Below are 12034 nucleotides of genomic sequence, written 5' to 3'. Positions count from 1 at the left end.
CTCAGAGAGAAACTGGCAGGAATTGTGCAAGATTCTTACATAGCTACAATCAGATCATCTCCTTGTTACAGCTCTGTAGCTACTGGAGAACTGGTTTCCACTCCCTTCGGCTACTGACTGTTTCTCACTGTGGTCTTAATTATTGCAGAATAACGTAGGATGTATCAGGTAAGCGACAAGAAATGAGATGTCATCAAAAAAGGTTTCAAATCACTAACACCTGATTTCTCATAGTGTCAAATTTTCCCCAATACAGATGGTTAATAAATTCAGAAAGTAGTGAAAGAAGAGAGAAAAAGGAGGAAGGCAGGATCTGTGAGTGTGCTGAGGAACACTGAGACCTCCTGGTACTGAGGGAGGCAGTGACAGGTTATCTCACATGGCCAGAGAGGTACCCAGGATGTAGAGCAGGATTGTGAAATAGACTTTCGTATGGCATTCCTTGATCAATAATTACAACTCTCTTTCCAAAACTAATCATGTATATAGGAGGAATGATACTGGCAATTGTTTCTTCAACCTATCCCAACAGCTTCCATTTGGCAAGAAGCTCTTTTCCAACCCTTTCACAGTATAAGGTAATGCTTCTTCTGAATTAGGATCTGCATTTACACACAATTAACTGGTGGCTGGGTGACAATCTAAAGGGACATTACCTGGAAGCTGCTGAAGAATAATGATATTATTCTATCATTACTAGAAGAAAAGAAAACTATACATCACATGAAAGGCTGACCTGCTACTACTACCATATAATGGATGGGTACACTCCTGAGTCAATACTGCTCAGAATACAGAAATTTATCTGCAAAGACAGACACTCTGATGTCCACATTAAGACACTAGTAAAATGTACAGCACAAATATACCACATATTTCTTGGTTATTTCTCCTTGCATACAGGTTTATTTTGTATCTCCCCCCCCCCATCTTCAAATATGTTGGGGGGGGGGCAGAATTAGTGTTCTAGCAAGCAAGCACCTCATCTTACCAACATAAGGGGGGAAAAATCATTTCCAAACTTGACAAGAGATAAGCCACACACAGAACCTACTGAATAAGAGTAAGATTTACAACTTGAGTACAGACAGCAGGCACATCAGTCTACCCTCAGAACAGAATGGCTGCAGCTGAAGGGAAACTCAGGCACTAATGATTCTTTCTGTTAGTAAGTTTACAACACACCACAGGGAAGACACAAAAAACTGTGAAAAATTCTGAGTACATTGACAAAGGAAGAAAACAGATCTTATAGAAAAGTCAACATTTGTTAAATAAAGCAAAACATGGTGCTGAGCCTACAGCTCAATTCAAAGTGAAGCCAGGCAATTTCACAGGTAACTGGAAGGAGTGTTGGGAAGAGAGAAAACTCATGCATCAGATAGACACCTGGTGATTACAAATTAGAACTGGATATTTACTGAGATAAGATTACCAGACCCTGGACTCCATTTAGTTTCTTGCCTCTTCCTTTGCAGAATTTAGTTCTGGTTGCTGGGGGTATAATACACTGAACATCTTCATTTGGAAAAGAGAGACATGAGGAAAAACACAGTCCCATCTGTTAGTGTAGGTGCACATGTACATATATCTATCTGCACATGGCTATGAATGTTTGGCAAACACCGAATGCTGATGGAAGCTTTGGGATGCCGAGAGCAGAAGTTCTTCACCGAATAAAGCCTCTGTACAACAGATACACTCAAGATGTAAACAGGAAGATAACATATAGTAATGTACTTGTGCTCTCTAAGCTCTGTTTCTAGTTTCTCTGCATGAGAAGCACAATTTCCAAGAGTTCAGCTCCCATTTAAATAGCACAATCATGAAAAATCCTATGAGCACCCTGGAATCTATCAGCACAGCCAACTGTATTTCATTTGGAGCAGCAGAGCTACATCAATTTGCACTAGGCAGGGAGCTTCTGTTTCCAAACAAACCATGAGGAGAGTTATGACCTGCAAATCAGGCCAGAATATCCTTGGCTCTGTTTCAGGATGCAAATACTGTTTTTTCTCTTAGAAATATTAAAATTGAATGATCTAGCAAGGAGGTCTTTTCTACCTACTTTAGTTATGGGTCTTTTGAGAGGGTTTTCTGACAATCAAGTAGCTTTTAGTGGTTATCAGTGACCACAAGATCAATTTACACCCTTAGAAAATAAATACAATTCTTGCTTACAATAAAAAGCAAATGTGCAAGTAGAGAGGAAAAGAAGAGAGAACAGGATTAATAAATTACAATTGTTCACAAGCACTAACATGTACTGAAAATGGCAAATTCTCTGGAGTATAGCTGAGCTTCTTTTATTCAGGTCAATGACTCCTTTTGTGATTCCCTTCTCTAAAAAAGAGCATTTTTTCAATGATTTATGTATAATAATCTCCACATCAGAATATCTTATTTTTCACTATGTGTTTGTTAAACATGCAGCAAGAATCTCATACTGAAGCCCTTAGCCTTGAAAATTCAACTGGGATAAAGGCATAAAGATACAAATATAAAATAGAAATATTTATTACTAAAGCTGATGTTTATGATTTGACATGTAGGTAAGGAGGAAAAAAAAACCAGTATTTTAGATTGCTGAGTTAAGGCTTTAATGGTGTGTTTCAGACAGATACTTGAGGGCTGTTTATTAAGCAAAAAAGAAACCCATCCATTCACAGGCCACCAGAGCAGGAAGCTGCAGTAAGCACCACAAAGGCAGCTTTGCATTGGTCTATGTAAGCGCTGTCTCTTTGCAGCCTGTAGGAGTCAGAACTGGACAAAAAAATTACTATTCTTATTTAAATTATGAAGATGACTTGAGTCAGTTCAAAGAGATTTGCAAGCTCTTGAATTCAGGGTGGGCTCTTGAGGCTTGAACTTCATCATGGATGATTTTCAGCTATCTCTACTCCTGCCTGGTTGCCTATGTAAAGCCTGGTTCAAAATGTTCACCCACCACTGCGCAGAAAGTGGCTGTTTCAAGTTCAGCAAATGGCATTCCTAAAGAGAAAATAATTCAGGTGTGCACATTCATTTCAAAACTTGTCATCCAGGCAAAGAGCAGGACAGAGCCCTGCGACAAAACGGATACGATTTCCAACAGTGACTCTGAAGACTGAAATATTATCTAAGGAAAAGACTGAGCTTATGATTTCTTTGTCTTAAATCATAACAGTTCTTACATAGGAAAAGCTCTTATTGGGCTATGAAAGTCAAAGGGAGCATGCCACATTGAATTACCCTGCCAGTAAACCCAGGGCTGGATTAATTCTCATTTCTACCCCAAAGACTTGAGAAATGCAGAAGCCAAATACAGGAATTCTACACTGGGCAAAACTGCACCATATATGAATAGTGACAATATTTTGGAGGCTATAATGTGTTACACAAAATACTCAGATAATTTTGATTGACAAGTGAAAATCCCAACAGATTTCAGTTGCAGTATGAATTACCTTTTTTACCAGTTCATACTGTACCTGTCCCCACTGATGTAGAGGATTCCACTGTATTTTCTGTCAGTACAGAAACCTGCATCAACATAAAATCCATCTTCAAAATCCATGTGGGACAGATCCCACATACAGAGGGGAAGGAGGAAGGAAATCAATTGATAAAATGGCAGATTTCCAGTCTCTTTCAGCTAACAGGTCTGTCCTACCCTGCCAGTCTCTGGCCAAGACTATAAAGGCAACTAAACCTTCTTACTAGAGCTGTGTTCTCAAAATTGACTGGGTACTTAGTAGGCACTGACGTCCATAAATATTTCACAAGGAAAAGAATGCATTTCCCAAGCATTGACTAGCTACATATATTATTTATGTGAAACCATAACTTAAGTTGAAAAACAATAAATGCTTCAACAACAGACCTGTTCACAACCTGCTCTGTTACTAAGTAAAATGGGCTCTGGCTATTCCTCGAGATCTTGTAACTATGCAGAAATTCAATGCAACCTGCATATGAACATGACCTACAAAAGTGGAGTACGAGACTGTAGTCACTTCACCAATACTAGTTAACCTGGAATTACATGAACAAGGGATTATAAGACCCTGAGGCTTATTTACATTTTACATTTGTATTATACTTTACGCTCCTGTTTGAAATCAGGTCTCCCACTCAAAGGGCATAACAAGGAAGTAGTGTTATCTCCCATTTCGTTCACAGAGGGTTAGAGCTCAGGGAGATCAAGAGCTACATTTTCCATGCCATGCCTCCAGCATAGCCCACCAATAGCCTTTTCTGAAGGAAAAAGTTCCTACCAAAAGAGATGTAGGTGAGGAAAACCAGAGATTGCTTTTTCCAGCTTCATTCCAAAAGACTCCTAAGCACCTGGGATCCAAAATGAAACTTTCTACTTCACCAGCTCGGCTACAAAACACCCCTTTCTTGGTAAATGACCTTCAAAGAGGTTTTTAAATGACTGCTTTGCCATTCAACCTGTTCAACACCGTGGAATCGGCATCTCAGAGGAGATGTAACAGACTACTGGTCTTTTGCCTGGAGCACTCATAGCATTAACGGAAGTTAATTCTGCTGGTGAAAAAGGCTTAAGTGAGTTTTGCAGTTCATAACCACAGCCAGGGAGAAGGGAAAAGTTTTTGGAGGGGTGAAAGTGGATCTAAGATGTAGGCAGTACCACCACTATTTATGTGTTTACCACTCAGCTGGCAGCTAATGGCCCATGTATAAACTCAGGATGAAAGTGGGCAAAATAAACCATATTCTCTAAAAAAAAAAACAAAACTCTTCTTTCAATGGCATAGAAAAAAAAAGAAAAAAACCCATCCAAAATGCACCCCAGAAAGCTATTTTGAGTTTGTTCTTTTGGCAAGACACAGAAAGTGCCAAGATAACGTCACTCAATTCAGTATTGTGAAGGCGAAAAATAAAAGGCAATAAAGCCAGTGGAAGCTCTGGAGACAAAACTTACCTCAGTGCAGACAGCAAGAAGGATATTTATGCACTATTTATACCACTCCAAGTGCAAATTTAGTCTTGCATCAATGATAATGCATGTTTCAAAGACCCTTCTGCAGCTATAGCATAATATTAATAACACAGCAATGAGAGGCTGAGGAACCAGAGCTACTGCAGCCACTTCGGGCAAGATCAAATGCCATAGTCCTCTCCCCTTGACACTCCAAGGCATCACATGCATCCCAACAAGCAAGCACCCATAGCAGGCTGAAAGATGCAACACAGCAGAGGCTGTGTTTGTAAAAGAGCATTTTCCAAACATCTCCTTGTTGCTTCTCAGCTCTTACTCCATTCCTTTCACTGCATTAAGTTGAAGCGAGAGGGTTTGGGTGCTACGTGGTTTTCCAGTGACATGATGAGGGCCAGCCCAACAACCACTGTTGGAGGAAAGGCATGCATCAGCGGGATGTTAAGAGACAAGCCTGGCTGCTGTTCTGCCTCCCCTGCACTTTGTGAAGGGACATAGAAGAAAGGTGTCTCTGAATACACCCTGGAGCTCTGACTCTGCAAAGTATGGCAGGAGGTAGGCCTGACCCAGCCCTGCTACCCTGCCTTCTTCACTGACAGAACAGCACAGATTCGCATCCCCCCCTGAAATACATAGTTCTTGGTAGAGAAGCCCACTCACTTATTACAGTATTATATGGCAGGTGTGAACTAATTCAGTTCATTTGGATCCAAGAGCTCTCAGCAACAGACAGGAAGATAAATAACCTTGGAAAAGGGGGTGTTGACAAGCAGGAATTTGCTTCCTCCACTCCTTCATCAGCGACAAAGTATCCTCACAATCAGAGCCTTCACTGCTCTCTGCATGTCATTTTCCATTGAAAAGGCATTTCAGGAAAGTTTTGCTTCAGCTGAAATAGGCAACTAGCCCTTGATACCTAGTTCTTCCAAGGTTTCTGTAAGAGGGGATTTCAGGTAGCACCTACCCTAAAGATATGCCCAGCCCTGTGTTTCCACCTCATCACTAAAGCCAGACTTCACAGACTCCATTACAGGCTTTTCTTTGCCCCTGATCATTTAACTGATCAGTAAGAGGCAGTGAGCAACCTAATGCCTTCAAAGGATTATTCAGGCATGTGATCCCATACAGTACCTTCAAAGACTGTGATGTATCCTCAGTTTGGCTTCATCAAATCCAGCATCATACACACCGTCACATGTATGTCCAATGACTGTATCCACATATAGTCACTGGCAGACCAGAAGTGATCCAGGTTCCTCATGCTCATCCTCAGCATGGAAGAGCTAATTTCACATCGAGTATAAACCAAAACAGTAGGACTGTGTCCAATCCAACTCCACTCTCCATCAGTCTTAAGCAGACATGAATTTGTATACGCCTGGAAAAAGAAACCCTAACACAGCAGTGTGAAATCACACGCAGCTTTGTCACTCTAAGGGCTCACACTATAAAACCTTCATTGCTCCAGTCCGTGAAGCGAAATGACAAATGACTCCAGTCAAAAGCTTACAGTCAGGACCTAAATCTTCCACCACCCCCCTTCTGCAGGAATTAATTTTAGGTGTTCTGCGAGATAAATTGAATTTTGCATTCTTCCAACTGCAAAAATAGATTGTTCTAGTTATTAAAATAAATATATGGAGAAAAAAAAATTGAAGAGAGAAAGGAAATAGTGGTGTAGTCAGAGTCATGCAAAGAATCACAGTGGTACTAAAACACTTGTGCTGTATTTTTTGCAGAAGCACCAAGGAAGAAGGAAAGAAGGGGGGGGGGGGAGGGGAACCCCACACCTTGTCAGAGTCTTTCTGGAGGCAGTTTAGGGTTAAACTAAAAGCAGATGCCATAACTTCAGCTGTGCTGCACCAGCTGACTTCAGTGGGAGAAAGAATGGACCAAAAATTGTTAGTTCTGGTGAGACCTCCAGCAGTTGCGGTGCATTCTCTGATCCACACTGTGGCTTTATGCCTCAATTACAGATTGTGCCCGACATAGACCATAGTTATCTGTTTCAAACAGCCTTCCTCTTCTCTCTTCCACTAGGCACCATACAGCATTTTTCACTGACCAAGTTTAGTTCTACACAAAAGACATCACAAAACTTTAGTTGTCCAGGAAGCTGCAGTTGGACTTCCCCCAACACAGGCTGTGAGGTCCTCCTAGAACCTGTCTTGATCCCTTGGCCACCATTTACCTCCTTTCTTGTTGCATTGCTGCATACTTCATACTGATCAAGGTACCTACCCCCTACCAATATTTCAGCAAGAAGCAGAAGTGTGATGCTCCTCAGGCAGTAAAAAAGGCAAAAAATACTAGATCCTAAAGCTTCAGAAATTAGAATTAAGGAGACTGACACCAATATTTTTGAGCCCCTGAGACTACTGAGCAGCAACTATCACTTAAAAGGCTTGAGTCTTCCACTGGACTAGGACCTCACAGGTCAGTCATTGTGACTTGTTTAGTAGAATATTTTGTTTTCTGACAATTGCAGCTCAAGCCCAACAGGAACTGTTCACCAGGCTTTGGGAAGAAACAGTTACAGAGATGAAGGTATCGTAAAATAAAGCTTCTGAATTTTTCTAATGCAAAAGAGTTTGAGAATAGGGGCTTCATTTTAGCTCAAAATATGTAATTTTACTTAAAACAGTTTTTACTAACCTTTTGATTCAGCCAGCAAAACAAAAACTTATCAATTATTTCCATAGTGCCACTTAGATTTGGGCTCTGAATTTCAGTACAGAAAAACAACAATCAAGTGTTGTGCTGCTGACTCCAACCAGTTAATTCTTAGTTCTGCAATAGTGGATTTTTTTCTTAAAGCCCCAGCTTCTTGAATCATGTGATTCTATGAATATCTCATCTCTCTTTCCCACAGAGAGTAGAGATCTAATCATTTGGGTTCAAGCACCAGCTCTCATGGTGGAGCACTAAAGTGCTAAATGTCCCAAACAAGCAAAACATGTATTTTTCCATCTTACCAATTTTAAAGTCAACCTTATAATATTGCCTGTTTACCATTTGAACTGATTTTTGAACTCTTAGGCTAGAGCATATTGCAAGTGACTTTCCAGGAGCAATTGAGAAAGACGCTTCAGGGTATCTCCATCCCTTGGGCTTTTAACCCTTCCCTGCTGCCGGCCCCGTTCCCCATTTGTTTTGGGGAAGGCCACCACCAGCCAGCAAAGCTTAAACCCATGCAAACAGCAAGAGTTAATTTGTTGCAATGTATCTGAGTGTAGTAACTGATTACATTTTTCCCCAAAGGAAACTTCAGTTAATTTGGTTAGTGACTCATATGCCAGGCTGCCAATTACAACACAGATGATTACACACATAAATTCACGTCGCAGTGGCTCAACGATCAGAAGCAGGAAAAAAAAAAGACCAAAAAAAGGGAAAAGAAGCAAATGGAAAGGAGCAAGCGCTCCCCTTTACCGCTCTGAGACTTTTGAGGGGGGTGAGTGCCTCACCCTGCAAGGTGCTTGAGTCCCCAAAAAGGCCATTGGAGACAGAGTGCCAAAGCATACAAGGCTGGGACATGACATCTCTAAAATGGCTGCGTCTTCTAGCTTTCCATTTGGGATTTTCAGTGCAGAAATGCATTGCACTCTCTTAAAGACTGTTTGCCAGTATCATTAGAGGAATCCATACACAAAGAGAGCAGGAAGGAAGTTAAATGAGCAGTGCTTGGCAGTACATCAGTAAATCATTTAAAGATAACCTGTGCATACCAATACCAAAAGAAAAATCCAATTAAAGTAACTTATTACAAACCTAGTCCCATTTCTGAAGTGCTTTATATTCCTAAGCAGGAGTGGGAGAGGGAGAGGAAAGGAACAGGAGAAGGAGTCAAAGTCTGATACTATCACATGAGGAAAGCCCAAGCAAGGCATTAGGAAAAAACCCCTACATGTGTCGTCAATTGGCCAATGAAATCAATATCAAGGGGAGCTGGCCTGGCTCCTGGATACACAGAGTCAGAGAAAATGAGACTTTGCACTTAAAAGCAATAGGAAGGTCTGACATTTGGTAGAGACCGTAGGAGGAAGAAGGTGTTCTTTCATCTTAAATGAAAGATACTTCATTGGCCTAAAATGTATGTCTAACTAGACACTCCTCTAGACAAACAGCTGCATACCTCCTTCATTCAGGGTCAACAGGCTGGCTATAGCATAACTCATACAGTTCCTTGCTGGAGAGGTCAAAATCCTTTACAAAGAGTAATTAAGCTCTGTGGCACCAGGGTACTATTAGACCCATTTTAAAAGGGAATAACTAAAAAGATGTAGTGGGTGAGTTGCCCAAGGTCATTAAGTAAGTCAGTGGCAGAATCCAGTATTACACACAGATGCCTGGTCTCCCATCCTCACCTCTCTCCAGGAGGCAACTCCCCTACATTGGCCTTTATTAAATAACCATTACAAAAATGTATTAATTTTAATTTGGAACTATGTCAATTGACTCTTTCCCAAAAGACTGAAATTGGCTGTTAAATAAATACCAAGTGATTATTGCAATCATATTTGCAGAAGGGTGGATCATCAGTGTAATGTGCTGGGTTCAATAAAAAGGTTATTGCCTGTCAAATAAACATGATGAGCAGACCCTGGACTGATGGAGCATATTCAATCACTGCCTTTGGTGGGAACTGCAGCTGCTCAGCACCGTTCAGAGTCTGAGATCAAGTATTTTGTGCAATATATAGGGAGAAAATTGGCTCTGCCAAAGCAAAGATAACTCCTGTAGCAAGATAAGCTCAGGCTGGGCTCTGGCACCCTAAACTTGATTATAAGGACAGTTAAGTCTCACCAATTTCTGTAGAAACAACTCAGTGTGAGATACTGTTCTTAAGGGTAAAGGTAGTAGCAATCATCCCTATAGCATGAAAGGATAAGATGATTTTAATGTTAGTGCTAAATTCAGTGCAGATACAGGAAGCTAAGAATCTTGCTTCTGTTTTTACTACAACTCAGCAGAAAGAGCAGTAAACACAGTTGCATATTCAGATTATGTCTTTCAGAGAGATGGTCTGAGCACAAAGGAAGCTGTTTTAAACTGCCCATTTCTTTTCTGGTTTTCCAAAGTGCAACTTTGCAAGAAGAGTGGCCTGTGCCATAAACTGCAGTCATTCAGTTTCAGGCTGCTTCATGCCGCCGAGGCAGGGCGAAGGGACGTTATTACAACAAACCCTCCGTTCTGATGCCGTTTGTCAGTGGGAGCAGCATGTCTCACTGGAACAACAAGTCTTGCTGCTGTGGCAAAGCAAATATTGTTCTTTGCAAAAGCGAAGAGCTAAACAGTCGATGCATGTAGTAACTGCTGCTTATGTTAAATAAACAATCTCTTCACAAGCTGCTCTCCCAGCCCCGAGTCGGGGCAGAGGCAGAGGCAGCGAGGAGCAGTTCCGATTTACAACACTAGGTGGCAAGCCTCCAACAAGAAGTAGGTGCTGGGAGCAGAGGCTCAGCCGTCACCTGACAGCACTTGCGTTGTGGAAAAACGTTCTTGATTTAAACACCTAATGTCTCCCATTAAGAGAGACATCTCTGTATGCTGGCATAGCGCATCCAGGACATGTTGTACTGCAGATATTGCTTCGAGAGAACAATTCTTACCATTCTGATCTGCAAACCTTGCCAAGTTGTTCTTGTCCTGTTACTGTTTCCTTAATAGTTACTTCCCCCCCACCCTTCACATTTAGACTGTTTTGGGGGTTGCTACTGAAAACAGCTGAAGGTTGAGATATGGATTTTAGAAGACACTGGGCTCTGCTTGATTCAGAGGGAGCCAGTTTGGAAAGTGTGTAATGTGGCTCTTCACTGACTGCAAGCCAGGCAGCACAGCCCCGCGCTCACACAGCCCAATTAGAATGTTAATAATAATTAAGTGTCTTACTCCTAAGACGCTCCTACACAGGGGAATGCTAAAGTGCCAGTCAGCTCATTTCATTACACGCAGCCAGACACCTCTCAGACCCTGCGTGTTTGCTAAGGGAGCGGAGCCATTCCAGCTCCAGCCAATCTGATCTCAGATGATCGGCTCAACAAACAAATTAGAGCAGCCTACGGGAAGAAATGTGGACCAGAAAGAAGTCCAGCTGTGGCAGCTGAGCTGTACCTTTCACCTCCAACTGAGCCACAGCAAATAAATACAGGGTGAAAGCTATGAATTTCCAGTTTGTAGGGGTTTGTGGGAGTCTTTATCTAGCTTTGGTTCACACACTTCAAAGCGACTCCATTTCAGATTTGAGATAATCCCCTAATTAAACACAAACTCAGCCTTAAGCTGCATGTCATCTGATTTCTCACCCCAAAAATCAGAACTGGACACAGACTTGCTGGAGTTGTTCAGCTTGTTCAGCCTCAAGATTACATTTAACTGGGCAGCAAGGGCCGGCCCAGAGGTCGCCTTCCATCTGTCTGAACCACGTGAGTCACCCACCTTCCTCATCCTTCATGAATGCTGAAGTCTGGCTCACAGCTGACCACAATGCGCTGCTTATTCACAAATCAAGCCCTTTCAGATGTTAGCCTGCAAACAGCTATGGCCTTTGGCGGGCAATCAGACAGAAGGCTAGCAAGAGGGAATGGTGGGTTTGGTGTTTTGGGTTCAAGGTTGCCCTTCTGATAACATCCAAGAGGGGGCTGGGAAGAAAAGCCTGGATACAATTCTCACAGTCAGAACCTTCTGAGTGACTCAAGGGTTCTGGGGTTTCATTATCCCTGGCTTAAAAGGAATGAATTTAGAATGCTTGATACCAGAAATGTTATATGGCTACTTCTCAGTCAAGCTTCTACTTCCAGAAAAAGGAAAAACAGTGAGGCAAGAAGCAAAATCTACCGGCGTATGGAAACAGAAAGCCCTGTTTATTCTGAGCACACTCCAACTAAAGCAGATACAAAATAAGTTAAAGCAAGGGCTGAGTCATTCACATTTCCAATAAATTAAAGGAAAAAAAAGTCTCATCATTTTGCACTCTATTTCACATCAGAGAACAATCACAACAGACTACTCGCTTAATGCAATGATGACTTTACCCCTGCCCCCAAGGGGTTTCTCTGCCTCTCTTGCACAGCTCTGAAAATTACATTTCCC

General features: G+C 41.7%; 1 protein-coding gene across 2 annotated transcripts in view; it reads right to left on the bottom strand.

Annotated features, from left to right (window-relative positions):
- Window positions 1-11362, bottom strand: part of MYL10 (myosin light chain 10) — a 62078-nt gene extending 50716 nt beyond the window's left edge. For both annotated transcript variants that reach the window (XM_062614947.1, XM_062614949.1), the window contains exon 1: window positions 11248-11362. The gene's annotated coding sequence lies outside the window, so the exon portion shown is untranslated. The remainder of the gene's footprint in view (window positions 1-11247) is intronic.
- Between the last annotated feature and the right edge of the window lie 672 nt (window positions 11363-12034).

The sequence above is a fragment of the Pezoporus occidentalis genome, unplaced genomic scaffold (assembly GCF_034315485.1).
Source record: "Pezoporus occidentalis ecotype Australia unplaced genomic scaffold, CSIRO_AGI_Poc_V1 ctg179, whole genome shotgun sequence".
Taxonomy (NCBI): Eukaryota; Metazoa; Chordata; class Aves; order Psittaciformes; family Psittacidae; genus Pezoporus; species Pezoporus occidentalis.
The sequence above is the reverse complement of the archived record's forward strand: the minus strand, read 5'-3'. Positions and strand labels throughout refer to the sequence as shown.